General features: G+C 51.8%; 1 long non-coding RNA gene across 1 annotated transcript; it reads right to left on the bottom strand.

The window, feature by feature from the left end:
* Positions 1–6,452: 6,452 nt before the first annotated feature.
* Positions 6,453–14,192, bottom strand: LOC111944581 (uncharacterized). The gene is made up of 7 exons (XR_015288670.1): positions 14,042–14,192; positions 9,660–9,751; positions 7,286–8,382; positions 7,163–7,204; positions 6,900–7,068; positions 6,738–6,816; positions 6,453–6,660 (listed from the first exon to the last, which is right to left on the bottom strand). It is a non-coding gene; the product is annotated as an uncharacterized LOC111944581 (long non-coding RNA).
* Positions 14,193–15,073: the final 881 nt, after the last annotated feature.

Below are 15,073 nucleotides of genomic sequence, written 5' to 3'. Positions count from 1 at the left end.
CGATACGGCCACGCCGGGACCAGGCAGCGCCGTCGCAGGGCGCGCCTGAGTTAAGAGAAGAAAAAGTAATGTGGCGTTGCTGAGACTTGAACAGGCCCTCGCTCCTCCTCCTGACATCCCCAACTCACGGGAAGCCCTCGGCCCCTTCCTGAAGGCCACCCACACGGCCCCTTTACGTGGAAAAGGCTCCGTCACGCGGTCCCTGTGACGCTTCCGCAGGGCTCACGGGAGCGGCGAAGCAGGCGTGCCGGCCGGCTGGCGACGGGGTCTCGACGAAACGCGACTGGACCGCCTAAAGCATGCAAACAAGAAGGGACGCTTGGCGTTGCACCAGAAACTGAGAGCCCAGCGATAACAACAGCCTCCCTCCACCGGTCAACGCTCACCTTGCCCGCTTCACCTTGACTGCTGCTAGCCAGCTCTATTTCCTAAAAATAAAGACAAAGAGGAGACCTGTAACAACACAGGGACCGGTTCCAGTTGCCCTGCAAAGACAAACATTGACTTACCTTCTCAGGGGAACCCCCTTACCCTGGATGGGGCGCTCTGCCACCGATTTCATCCGTCCGCATCTGAAAGAGAGCTGAGACAAAAGGCAAAGTGCTGCAGGGTAACTTCACAGCTCCAGACATCTTGCGTTGCTCTAGGGATATGTTCTAGACTCTAACTACAACTGACATTACAAATTTCAAATTACATCACAAATTTCAGTCACAAATTGCCTTGGACTTGGCCTTTTACACCTACAGCCAGGCTGGGCAGCAGGGCAGAGCAGCTCCGGGACAACTACACCCAGACACCCGTGACACACCAGACAACGGACAAGGGGACACAATGGGGAGACAAAATTCTGGGCCACAAGAACGGCCGCAAGGACTGAGAGAATGCGGAATGAGATGAGCCGGGTGAGAATGAAGGCGAGCTGATGAAGCTCGCAGAACCCGGGAGGAAGAAGATGCTGACAGAATGACAAACTCCAGGAACCGCCAAGACGGAGGCCCAAGAATCTTATGGCCGCAATCCTCTACCTATCTTTGCGTTTCTTCAAGTCCTAAGCCGCAACAATGGATCCTCGCGGCGCACGGCTGTTGACACAGCTCGGAACAAGAGGTCTAAAAGACATCCAATCGGATGCTTGTCAAGAGAGACGCGATTCCAAGGCCTCTGAGAGCTGCCGAGCCGAGGAGCCCAGAGATTGGAGATGTTATAAGTGTTGCTGGGGTTTCTGGTAAGCCCCCAGAAGGGATAAGGGAAGGCACATACAACACAGGAGGCACAAAAGACACAGAAGGCACGATGGACGAGTGACACGACGCGCCCAGAGGCTGCTCTGTCCTGCACACCTCAGCACGGTGAACAAAAGTGAGGCTCTCCCACCGTGCGGCTTAAGGGGCCACAGCCTGGACCTCCCCGTCCCCAAAGCTGACTCAGATATCCCAGGTCACAAGTCCCGACCCGGCACCCCGCTTTCATCCCCTCTGCGGGTCGTAGCCTTTGACTCAGCTCTCGGATGCCCGCTGGGGAGGATCCACACGGAGCGCCAAGGAAGGCCGCCTGGCTATCCAGGAAGTTCCTGCCATCGCCAGGCTGTCGTCTCTCCGTCAGCTACCAAAAATAAAACAGAAAATCAGCAGCTGATCTGTGCAGGGCGTCGGCCAAAACCCGACAATTCCGCTACTCACGGTCTCCTGCGAACGGCCGTGTCCTGAGGCCGCACGATACGGCCACGCCGGGACCAGGCAGCGCCGTCGCAGGGCGCGCCTGAGTTAAGAGAAGAAAAAGTGATGTGGCGTTGCTGAGACTTGAACAGGCCCTCGCTCCTCCTCCCGACATCCCCAACTCACGGGAAGCCCTCGGCCCCTTCCTGAAGGCCACCCACACGGCCCCTTTACGTGGAAAAGGCTCCGTCACGCGGTCCCCTGTGACGCTTCCGCAGGGCTCACGGGAGCGGCGAAGCAGGCGTGCCGTGCCGGCCGGCTGGCGACGGGGTCTCGACGAAACGCGACTGGACCGCCTAAAGCATGCAAACAAGAAGGGACGCTTGGCGTTGCACCAGAAACTGAGAGCCCAGCGATAACAACAGCCTCCCTCCACCGGTCAACGCTCACCTTGCCCGCTTCACCTTGACTGCTGCTAGCCGGCTCTATTTCCTAAAAATAAAGACAAAGAGGAGACCTGTAACAACACAGGGACCGGTTCCAGTTGCCCTGCAAAGACAAACATTGACTTACCTTCTCAGGGGAACCCCCTTACCCTGGATGGGGCGCTCTGCCACCGATTTCATCCGTCCGCATCTGAAAGAGAGCTGAGACAAAAGGCAAAGTGCTGCAGGGTAACTTCACAGCTCCAGACATCTTGCGTTGCTCTAGGGATATGTTCTAGACTCTAACTACAACTGACATTACAAATTTCAAATTACATCACAAATTTCAGTCACAAATTGCCTTGGACTTGGCCTTTTACACCTACAGCCAGGCTGGGCAGCAGGGCAGAGCAGCTCCGGGACAACTACACCCAGACACCCGTGACACACCACACAACGGACGAGGGGACACAATGGGGAGACAAAACTCTGGGCCACAAGGACGGCCACAAGGACTGAGAGAATGCGGAATGAGATGAGCCGGGTGAGAATGAAGGCGAGCTGATGAAGCTCGCAAAACCCGGGAGGAAGAAGATGCTGACAGAATGACAAACTCCAGGAACCGCCAAGACGGAGGCCCAAGAATCTTATGGCCGCAATCCTCTACCTATCTTTGCGTTTCTTCAAGTCCTAAGCCGCAACAATGGATCCTCGCGGCGCACGGCTGTTGACACAGCTCGGAACAAGAGGTCTAAAAGACATCCAATCGGATGCTTGTCCAAAGAGACGCGATTCCAAGGCCTCTGAGAGCTGCCAAGCTGAGGAGCCCAGAGATTGGAGATGTTATAAGTGTTGCTGGGGTTTCTGGTAAGCCCCCAGAAGGGATAAGGGAAGGCACATACAACACAGGAGGCACAAAAGACACAGAAAGCACGATGGACGAGTGACACGACGCGCCCAGAGGCTGCTCTGTCCTGCACACCTCAGCACTGTGAACAAAAGTGAGGCTCTCCCACCGTGCGGCCTAAGGGGCCACAGCCTGAACCGCCCCGACCCGGCACCCCGCTTTCATCCCCTCTGCGGGTCGTAGCCTTTGACTCAGCTCTCGGATGCCCGCTGGGGAGGATCCACACGGAGCGCCAAGGAAGGCCGCCTGGCTATCCGGGAAGTTCCTGCCATCGCCAGGCTGTCGTCTCTCCGTCAGCTACCAAAAATAAAACAGAAAATCAGCAGCTGATCTGTGCAGGGCGTCGGCCAAAACCCGACAATTCCGCTACTCACGGTCTCCTGCGAACGGCTGTGTCCTGAGGCCGCACGATACGGCCACGCCGGGACCAGGCAGCGCCGTCGCAGGGCGCGCCTGAGTTAAGAGAAGAAAAAGTAATGTGGCGTTGTTGAGACTTGAACAGGCCCTCGCTCCTCCTCCTGACATCCCCAACTCACGGGAAGCCCTCGGCCCCTTCCTGAAGGCCACCCACACGGCCCCTTTACGTGGAAAAGGCTCCGTCACGCAGTCCCTGTGACGCTTCCGCAGGGCTCACGGGAGCGGCGAAGCAGGCGTGCCGGCCGGCTGGCGACGGGGTCTCGACGAAACGCGACTGGACCGCCTAAAGCATGCAAACAAGAAGGGACGCTTGGCGTTGCACCAGAAACTGAGAGCCCAGCGATAACAACAGCCTCCCTCCACCGGTCAACGCTCACCTTGCCCGCTTCACCTTGACTGCTGCTAGCCGGCTCTATTTCCTAAAAATAAAGACAAAGAGGAGACCTGTAACAACACAGGGACCGGTTCCAGTTGCCCTGCAAAGACAAACATTGACTTACCTTCTCAGGGGAACCCCCTTACCCTGGATGGGGCGCTCTGCCACCGATTTCATCCGTCCGCATCTGAAAGAGAGCTGAGACAAAAGGCAAAGTGCTGCAGGGTAACTTCACAGCTCCAGACATCTTGCGTTGCTCTAGGGATATGTTCTAGACCCCAACTACACCCTACATCACAAATTTCAAATTACAGGGGCCTTGGACTTGGCCTTTTACACCTACAGCCAGGCTGGGCAGCAGGGCAGAGCAGCTCCGGGACAACTACACCCAGACACCCGTGACACACCAGACAACGGACGAGGGGACACAATGGGGAGACAAAATTCTGGGCCACAAGAACGGCCGCAAGGACTGAGAGAATGCGGAACAAGATGAGCCGGGTGAGAATGAAGGCGAGCTGATGAAGCTCGCAGAACCCGGGAGGAAGAAGATGCTGACAGAATGACAAACTCCAGGAACCGCCAAGACGGAGGCCCAAGAATCTTAAGGCCGCAATCCTCTACCTATCTTTGCGTTTCTTCAAGTCCTAAGCCGCAACAATGGATCCTCGCGGCGCACGGCTGTTGACACAGCTCGGAACAAGAGGTCTAAAAGACATCCAATCGGATGCTTGTCCAAAGAGACGCGATTCCAAGGCCTCTGAGAGCTGCCAAGCTGAGGAGCCCAGAGATTGGAGATGTTATAAGTGTTGCTGGGGTTTCTGGTAAGCCCCCAGAAGGGATAAGGGAAAGCACATACAACACAGGAGGCACAAAAGACACAAAAGGCACGATGGACGAGTGACAGGACGCGCCCAGAGGCTGCTCTGTCCTGCACACCTCAGCACTGTGAACAAAAGTGAGGCTCTCCCACCGTGCAGCCTAAGGCGCCACAGCCTGAACCGCCCCGACCCGGCACCCCGCTTTCATCCCCTCTGCGGGTCGTAGCCTTTGACTCAGCTCTCGGATGCCCGCTGGGGAGGATCCACACGGAGCGCCAAGGAAGGCCGCCTGGCTATCCAGGAAGTTCCTGCCATCGCCAGGCTGTCGTCTCTCCGTCAGCTACCAAAAATAAAACAGAAAATCAGCAGCTGATCTGTGCAGGGCGTCGGCCAAAACCCGACAATTCCGCTACTCACGGTCTCCTGCGAACGGCCGTGTCCTGAGGCCGCACGATACGGCCACGCCGGGACCAGGCAGCGCCGTCGCAGGGCGCGCCTGAGTTAAGAGAAGAAAAAGTAATGTGGCGTTGCTGAGACTTGAACAGGCCCTCGCTCCTCCTCCTGACATCCCCAACTCACGGGAAGCCCTCAGCCCCTTCCTGAAGGCCACCCACACGGCCCCTTTATGTGGAAAAGGCTCCGTCACGCGGTCGCTGTGACGCTTCCGCAGGGCTCACGGGAGCGGCGAAGCAGGCGTGCCGGCCGGCTGGCGACGGGGTCTCGACGAAACGCGACTGGACCGCCTAAAGCATGCAAACAAGAAGGGACGCTTGGCGTTGCACCAGAAACTGAGAGCCCAGCGATAACAACAGCCTCCCTCCACCGGTCAACGCTCACCTTGCCCGCTTCACCTTGACTGCTGCTAGCCGGCTCTATTTCCTAAAAATAAAGACAAAGAGGAGACCTGTAACAACACAGGGACCGGTTCCAGTTGCCCTGCAAAGACAAACATTGACTTACCTTCTCAGGGGAACCCCCTTACCCTGGATGGGGCGCTCTGCCACCGATTTCATCCGTCCGCATCTGAAAGAGAGCTGAGACAAAAGTCAAAGTGCTGCAGGGTAACTTCACAGCTCCAGACATCTTGCGTTGCTCTAGGGATATGTTCTAGACTCTAACTACAACTGACATTACAAATTTCAAATTACATCACAAATTTCAGTCACAAATTGCCTTGGACTTGGCCTTTTACACCTACAGGCAGGCTGGGCAGCAGGGCAGAGCAGCTCCGGGACAACTACACCCAGACACCCGTGACACACCACACAACGGACGAGGGGACACAATGGGGAGACAAAACTCTGGGCCACAAGGACGGCCACAAGGACTGAGAGAATGCGGAATGAGATGAGCCGGGTGAGAATGAAGGCGAGCTGATGAAGCTCGCAGAACCCGGGAGGAAGAAGATGCTGACAGAATGACAAACTCCAGGAACCGCCAAGACGGAGGCCCAAGAATCTTATGGCTGCAATCCTCTACCTATCTTTGCGTTTCTTCAAGTCCTAAGCCGCAACAATGGATCCTCGCGGCGCACGGCTGTTGACACAGCTCGGAACAAGAGGTCTAAAAGACATCCAATCGGATGCTTGTCCAAAGAGACGCGATTCCAAGGCCTCTGAGAGCTGCCAAGCTGAGGAGCCCAGAGATTGGAGATGTTATAAGTGTTGCTGGGGTTTCTGGTAAGCCCCCAGAAGGGATAAGGGAAAGCACATACAACACAGGAGGCACAAAAGACACAGAAGGCACGATGGACGAGTGACACGACGCGCCCAGAGGCTGCTCTGTCCTGCACACCTCAGCACGGTGAACAAAAGTGAGGCTCTCCCACCGTGCGGCTTAAGGGGCCACAGCCTGGACCTCCCCGTCCCCAAAGCTGACTCAGATATCCCAGGTCACAAGTCCCGACCCGGCACCCCGCTTTCATCCCCTCTGCGGGTCGTAGCCTTTGACTCAGCTCTCGGATGCCCGCTGGGGAGGATCCACACGGAGCGCCAAGGAAGGCCGCCTGGCTATCCAGGAAGTTCCTGCCATCGCCAGGCTGTCGTCTCTCCGTCAGCTACCAAAAATAAAACAGAAAATCAGCAGCTGATCTGTGCAGGGCGTCGGCCAAAACCCGACAATTCCGCTACTCACGGTCTCCTGCGAACGGCCGTGTCCTGAGGCCGCACGATACGGCCACGCCGGGACCAGGCAGCGCCGTCGCAGGGCGCGCCTGAGTTAAGAGAAGAAAAAGTAATGTGGCGTTGCTGAGACTTGAACAGGCCCTCGCTCCTCCTCCTGACATCCCCAACTCACGGGAAGCCCTCAGCCCCTTCCTGAAGGCCACCCACACGGCCCCTTTACGTGGAAAAGGCTCCGTCACGCGGTCCCTGTGACGCTTCCGCAGGGCTCACGGGAGCGGCGAAGCAGGCGTGCCGTGCCGGCCGGCTGGCGACGGGGTCTCGACGAAACGCGACTGGACCGCCTAAAGCATGCAAACAAGAAGGGACGCTTGGCGTTGCACCAGAAACTGAGAGCCCAGCGATAACAACAGCCTCCCTCCACCGGTCAACGCTCACCTTGCCCGCTTCACCTTGACTGCGGCTAGCCGGCTCTATTTCCTAAAAATAAAGACAAAGAGGAGACCTGTAACAACACAGGGACCGGTTCCAGTTGCCCTGCAAAGACAAACATTGACTTACCTTCTCAGGGGAACCCCCTTACCCTGGATGGGGCGCTCTGCCACCGATTTCATCCGTCCGCATCTGAAAGAGAGCTGAGACAAAAGGCAAAGTGCTGCAGGGTAACTTCACAGCTCCAGACATCTTGCGTTGCTCTAGGGATATGTTCTAGACTCTAACTACAACTGACATTACAAATTTCAAATTACATCACAAATTTCAGTCACAAATTGCCTTGGACTTGGCCTTTTACACCTACAGCCAGGCTGGGCAGCAGGGCAGAGCAGCTCCGGGACAACTACACCCAGACACCCGTGACACACCACACAACGGACGAGGGGACACAATGGGGAGACAAAACTCTGGGCCACAAGGACGGCCACAAGGACTGAGAGAATGCGGAATGAGATGAGCCGGGTGAGAATGAAGGCGAGCTGATGAAGCTCGCAAAACCCGGGAGGAAGAAGATGCTGACAGAATGACAAACTCCAGGAACCGCCAAGACGGAGGCCCAAGAATCTTATGGCCGCAATCCTCTACCTATCTTTGCGTTTCTTCAAGTCCTAAGCCGCAACAATGGATCCTCGCGGCGCACGGCTGTTGACACAGCTCGGAACAAGAGGTCTAAAAGACATCCAATCGGATGCTTGTCCAAAGAGACGCGATTCCAAGGCCTCTGAGAGCAGCCGAGCCGAGGAGCCCAGAGATTGGAGATGCTATAAGTGATGCTGGGGTTTCTGGTAAGCCCCCAGAAGGGATAAGGGAAAGCACATACAACACAAGAGGCACAAAAGACACAGAAGGCACGATGGACGAGTGACACGACGCGCCCAGAGGCTGCTCTGTCCTGCACACCTCAGCACTGTGAACAAAAGTGAGGCTCTCCCACCGTGCAGACTAAGGGGCCACAGCCTGGACCTCCCCGTCCCCAAAGCTGACTCAAAAATCCCAGGTCATGAGCCCCGACGCGGCACCCCGCTTTCATCCCCCCTCTGCGGGTCGTAGCCTTCGACTCAGCTCTCAGATGCTTGGTGGGTGGATCCACATGGGGTGCGAAGGAAGGCCTCCTCGCCATCTGGGAAGTTCCTGCCATTGCCAGGATGTCGACTCCTTGTCAGCTACAACCAAGAAGACAAAATATCAATGCAGGAGCTTAGTCCTACATCTGTGAAAACCCAGCACTTACCTTCTCTAGAGAATGCCCAGGTTCATGGGCTGCACACTTCACCCCACAGGGAGGCAGAGGCTTGCTTCACAGCAGTATTGGCTGACAGCCAAACGACCACCACCTCAAGGAGGGGAGGAAGACTCTCCAGTCAGTGAGGGCCAGGGAGCCCAGGGTACCCCAAGGATAGAAACCCCAGCTTATACGACAGCAGTAGGCCCGAGCACTCACTATCGCTTCCTGGCTGGCCCTAGCACCAGGGAACTGCCTGCACCTCTCGGGGGTTCTGGCACTCTGCTGCTTTCGGGTTCCTGCCTGCAGCTGTCTCAAGGAAACGGGAGTGCTGTGAGGGCTACTGCTTGGGGTTTGAATAGTCCTGTACTCTACCTTATATCCCAACCTATACCCCTTTTCTTTTCACTGTTTGTCTCCAGCCCTCGAGACCTTGACCTCTGAAGCCCTCCCTCAGCCTCTCCGTGTCACTGCCAAGCTGCCCCGCTGAACCCTACAAACTTACAACCCTATGCTTGCAACCGGGGATGCTCCTTATCCATAGGCCCCAAGAGATGTCCCTTAGCCTGGACCAGGCAATCCACAGTTGCTCCCTACCCTACCTAAGTTTGGCCCTGAGACAGGGCAGAGGCTGACAGAGCCGAACTCTTTGCGGAGGCCAGGCACGAAGCCTTACCAACCGCCGCCTCGAGGAGGGGTGGGAGCAATCCCCGGCTGCGGAGGGACAGAGAGCCCAGGGTGGGGCGGGGCGGGAAACCCCCTGTTTCCCCAACCCTGCGGATCGTCCCCCCACTATCTCTTCCTGGCTGGCCCTAGCACCAGGGAACTGCCTGTACCTCTCGGGGGTTCTGGCACTCTGCTGCTTTAGGGTTCCTGCCTGCAGCTGTCTCAAGGAAACGGGAGCGCTGTTAGGGCTGCTGTTTAGGGTTTGGGGTGGGGTATACCTGAACTCCACCTTACCTATACCCCTTCTTTTCACTGTTCACTCAGCCTTTTTATTTTTGGAATTCTTGTGACAGATTGAGGGCACTGAGGAAGGACTGCCAAAATGAAATCAAAAGGGAAAAGGAGAAAGATCACCCCTGCAAATCCACACTGGCTCAGCTGTTCAGGTGCTGCTTCCTGGCAGAAAGCTTTGTCCCTCACCACCTCCTTTATGCAGTGCTCCACGTCCAGTTGCATCCACGTGCTCCCCCAGACCCTATGAGATGCTCTCACCGTCACTCCATCAGATGCCACTGGGAGCCCACCAGAAACTCCTCTCCTTCAGCAGTTCCATGCCAAAGTTGTTTTGCCACTCGTATTTGGCCCTGTAATAACAGCAAAATCGTTGCCCTCTGTCAGGTATGTGTTGTTAGACACAGGTTTTTCCATAGCCATCTTTTCAAGAATGAAGTGCCATCCCTGCTTGATTGCTAAATTAACAGTAAATTCTGGAAAACCTAAATGAGAAAAAGAATCTAAAAGACTGACGAGTTAATATGGGAACCTTTATGTGATTAAACTAGTATGTTTTGAAATAAAGTGAATTCTTCCAGGTCTACTGCAAAAATCTAATTCCTAAAAAAAAAAATAACCAAAAAACAAACAGCATCAAATTCTCACCCATATGATCAATAAAGTCACAATACCTCCACCAGCCAAGGGAAAAAAATCTTAACCTAGAAAAAATCCAAACCACCTCAAAAAGATTCAACACTGAAACACAATGCATCCTAACACTTAAACTAACAATACTAAAATAAATTTTAAAAACAAGTATTCCCTCTATCCACACCAACCCAATACCACATAAAACAAATAAAGTACTCTCATCACAGCACCCCCAAATCAAAAACCTAAATTGCACTAAAATCTTTAAAATAATCACAAATTAACCCCAAAATAAAGTTTAGTCTCACTAACAAAAAAAACCCAAAACAGGTAACACAAACAAAACCCACACCGTACAACCACCAGCAAAAACAGATGCTATGCTCTTTCACTAACAGTTCTTATCACATCAGCAAAGTTAAACATAAATAAAAAGCAACGCTATTGAACTCCACACATCACACCAACTATTAAAAAAAAAAATCAAACCAAGTCACTGAACTCAAAGCCATTCAACTAACCCTAAACATTAGTAAAAAAACCCCAAAGCTCTACATTTATAGTAATACTTAAATAATTACCAAGACTCTATAAAAGATTAATAACTAATTAAAAACAAAAAACCAACCAAAACTACAAAAAGTTAAAAAACACCACCCCCAAAAATATACCTATAAAAAGCCACCATATAAATGCCTGTGTCCCCAGAAATGAAGCTAATAAGAAACACCACAACAGAAAGGAATCCAAACTTATCATCAACACCTAAACTAAAAAACACAACGTTAAATAAATAGAACATATACATTATTATACGCCAACTACAAACAAAATAAAATTATACAATCAATTAGTAAAAATCACCTTAGGACCACTCAAAAAACTTCCAAAAATTAAAAACTGCATCTAACAAAAGCCAACTAATTAACACCCAAAACTCAGCTAACCAAACAAACCCTACCCCCTCTGATCCCCTACATACAATAAACAAAACCAAATAATGCATATCAAAATCTATTTTAATTGATTCTACCTAAAATACAAACCAACCCATTCATAAAATCATCTTTATTCAAAAACCAAATTTCACGTAGTGAACACAAAAAAATGAAACAACACACTATGTGCCACCAAAAAAACTAATATTGAATAAAAACCACATAAATAACTCTGCTTACTAAATATTACTACCACTATTTATATTTACCTGTATCTCTATAAAAGTATATCTAAAAGTAAAAAATAATTTGACCATTAAGCCAAAGATATACAATAAAAAATAAGATGTCCTAAAATTACATTATATTATATCCCCACCATCTGCTTTATGCTTAAACAAATTCTGTAACTTCAAAACTAGCAAAGAAAAAAACTTTTAACGTACAATCTGTATACAATACTAATACACTCTACCCCAAATTCTCTCTCAACTCTATTGTTTAACAGAGACAACAAAAAATCCATTTTTTACTTTTTTAAAAATAACTTCTCATAGAGAGGAATGACAGGTTTGTCTTTATAAACAAGCTGTGGGTCTGCTGATAAGATGCAGCTATCAGTGAGAGACAACAGAATCAATGGGATGGATTCCACTAAAAGATCAAAGAGGCACTGAAAGAGTATCATGAATTCCACAAAAGCTAAGAATTAAGAAGGGATTATGCGTGGGGGGGGAAAAGGTATCCCAGGTATCAGGCGTTCCGGGAAGCCTGTACCTCTCAAGTACCTCAGCCTATGGGGAAAGAGAGAAGGGACAAGCGGCCAGGAATTAGGATAAAAAGGAGGCTCTGCACCCTCCAAAAATTAGAGAAACCCCAGGGGAATGCCCCATGGCCTCTCCCTTTATTCGAATAAAGAAAAAGGACTCCTCTGTCTCCTTTTTGGACATAAACCTCTGGTGTTTGTGGATTAATTTTCCTGACATCATTGATTAGTGAATACAAAATAATTGCCAAAACCATAGTAACTTCTTCTAAAACTGTTCAACTTGACTCCAATCCCAAAACCCAAGCTACCACCAAAACACCCCACGGCTCAAAAAGACCCACGCCACATCCCAAACACACGTGAAAAAAACACAAAACCTTCTAAATCTCCTCATCTTTACTCCACAACAAATAAACTATCTAACGTTATTCATTCTTCTTCCCACGCCCTACTTATTAAAATAAACATTTTTTTTCACTTTTCCTCAAAAAAAAATTTCCTTTAAAATCTATTAAAAAACTAACTGAAACCTGATTTCTATCAAGAAACACATTCATGTTAAAACATTTCCTCCCAATTGATCTCAGACCTTTCCAAGGTTTGGATCCTGTTCCAGTGCACCTGAACCAAATCAACCTGCTCTGGCTCTGGAAACATCAACACCAAACCCAGAGCACGAAGCCCCTCGCTGTCCCTACCCTGCTGTCCCCCGGCCCTGCTCTCTCGCATCCTACGCTGCAGAGCGCTGGGAGCCAGGTTCAGCCCCGAGAATTGTCACATCCATTCCCTCGGACATTCCAGCTTCCACGGGGATATTGCGGGGACCCCCTGCATTCCATTCCCCAGTACAGCACCAAGACAAAGTTCTCACTCGGCCCGCGTCTCCAGAAAATCGCGTGCAAGGCTTAAATAAACCCCGAGGCTTGAGAAATACAGTCTGCCCGAAAAGCCCAGCTCTGCATCCAGGGGAAATGAACATCACAAACAGATTCACACACCCCAGATGCACGGGACGCTGCCAGCTCGGACCTGCAGTTAACTCGGCAATGGAAAAACCTGAGCTCGAAGCCCTCCTGCAAGGGTACAAAAGGTATTGGACACAGTTTCTAGAAGGCGCCACATCGTTATTTAAAGGAACAGCTCGGCTAAAGAGCAATATCGACAAAGCCCCGAGACAAAAAGCCCGGCAGGTCGGGCTTTTCCCCCTCCCCTCCTCCCAGCGGCTTTTGCCAGCGCACTCGGAAGCTGACAAGCCACAAGTGTCCCCCAGCGCCCCCGCCGGGACTCGCTCCCGGGCTGGCGCCGCTCCAGGTGCGGGGGGACCGGGGGAGCCACGCGAGCCCCGGCAGCGGCGGCACTCGGCACCCGGGGGCGGCCCCGCGCTCCCGGCCGGAAAGCGGCTCCTCCGGCGGGCGGGGGCAGCTCCGGCCCCGGGAGAGCCCGGCCCGCCCAGCGGCACCGGGACCGGCCCGAAGGGGCCCCAGCGGTGCCCGAGCCCCGCGCCCGGAGCGGACAGAGCAGCCGGGACAGACACAGCTCCGCGCCGCGGCTCCCGCCTGCCCGCCCGGCCTCAGCACGGCTCTGTCACTCCTCGGGGGCTGCCCAGCCGCCAAATTCCCCAGGGAATGCCAGAAGCGCTGCCGTGCAGGGCTGTAAGGGGTCAGAATCGCTCCCAAAAGCAGCGCCACGGCTCCATGTGACCCCGCCTAATACTGGAAAAGCCGGTGTTTCTGTCAATTGAACCCCGGAAACTGAGGCAACGGGGGGGGTGTTCGTGCCTTCTTAAACCAATACGATGGCAAATAAATGAGTGCTCCCCCCCTTCAATTTAATCCCCTAAAAGTAAAAAGTTGTTTTTCCCTTGATTGAAATCTCTCAAAGGATAGGAAAAGGAGAACACTCAATCAGACCCTTAAAAAGTAGTGACTATAAGGCTTCCTCCTCAATTTAAACCTCAGGATGATGGAAAGTCGGGGGGGGTTCCCCTCAAGTCAAACCCATAAAATAGCAACAATATTTCCCCCCTTCCATTTAAAATGGAACATGGGGATTCACTGTTCACTGATACCCCTAACACCCTGGAAAAGGCAGGTTTTCCTCCAATCAGTACCCTTAAAATCATAGGTGGACTCCCCCCAGTGTAAAAATAGATAATAACAGGAGTTTCTTCCCTCAATTTATGCCCCCCTTTTGTCCTCATAATACCCATTTCTTCCGGGGGGAATTGGGGAGCAAACGACAAAATGAAATCAAAAGGGAAAATCCCTTTTGCAAATCCCTGCGAACCCGCACAGGCTTACTTGGCTCAGATGCTGCTTTAAACAATGCTCCATGTCCAGGTGTATCCAGCTGTTCTCCCAGATCCTATGAGATGCTCCCGGTATCGTTCCATGAGATACCCCCAGGGAACTCACCAAAAATCCCTCTGCTCCAACTGCTCCGTGCTCAAGCGAAGTGAGGAAAAACCCTCCCCCTAAAATAGCCCCGGCCAGGACCCACCCATTCTTTACCATAACTGCCCACACCTGGGGCTGTTCTGAGATCTCATTAACATCACTGCCCACCCTGCGGCTAGTGCCAGTTCAAGTGTGAGGGGTGGGCTGCTTATTCCCTCACTCCGGGTGTTCCCAGCAGTTTCACAGACTCTTTTCTCCCATCCTGATAGTTTCTCTGAGAACGGAGCTGTGTATTTAAATTGCCTTTTCTTTTCTCAGACAATTCCCACCAATCCAGACCTAAAGCTGACACAAGGAATGCTAGGTGCCACAAATCCAAATCCAGACTTGGTCATTCCTAAACCAGCAACTCTGAACACACAATCATGGGAAATTTGCATTAAATCAAACCTAACATTTAGGACACACCAAATGCTTCAGAATTCCCAGGAAACTTCCCATCATGTTCAGCTCCCAGGGTTTTTTTACCTTTGAGAACTTTCTCAGTCTTTTGCAGCAGCATATGCTTGTCTCTGATGATTTTGCAGTCTTCTTCTTCAGTACTGTTTTCATTACATGGTATGACTTTTATTTTATTTTATCAGTACTAAATGTCTGAACAGTGTATTTCAGATAAATACATCACAACCCATAATCAGGCCTCAAAGATTTTCCAGAATATCTGAAGGGATAGCTATGATCAAGCTTTCAAATACCACAGTCACTTAGAGCTTGATCGCTCAAAGTACTTATGAGTGTTTTTTTAAACAGTGTCCTTTTCCATCTCCTTCCATATAAGAAAGGTCTTATTCCTGCTACCATGCTATCACAGTCTTAAAACCCCACACCTCCATGCTCCTTCACTTTATAGCATCTTTATTTTTTGTGCCTTCTCGT

Source organism: Cyanistes caeruleus, chromosome 6 (genome assembly GCF_971803275.1).
Source record: "Cyanistes caeruleus chromosome 6, bCyaCae1.hap1.1, whole genome shotgun sequence".
In the NCBI taxonomy this organism is placed as follows: Eukaryota; Metazoa; Chordata; class Aves; order Passeriformes; family Paridae; genus Cyanistes; species Cyanistes caeruleus.
This window is presented reverse-complemented; position numbering and strand designations above follow the sequence as displayed.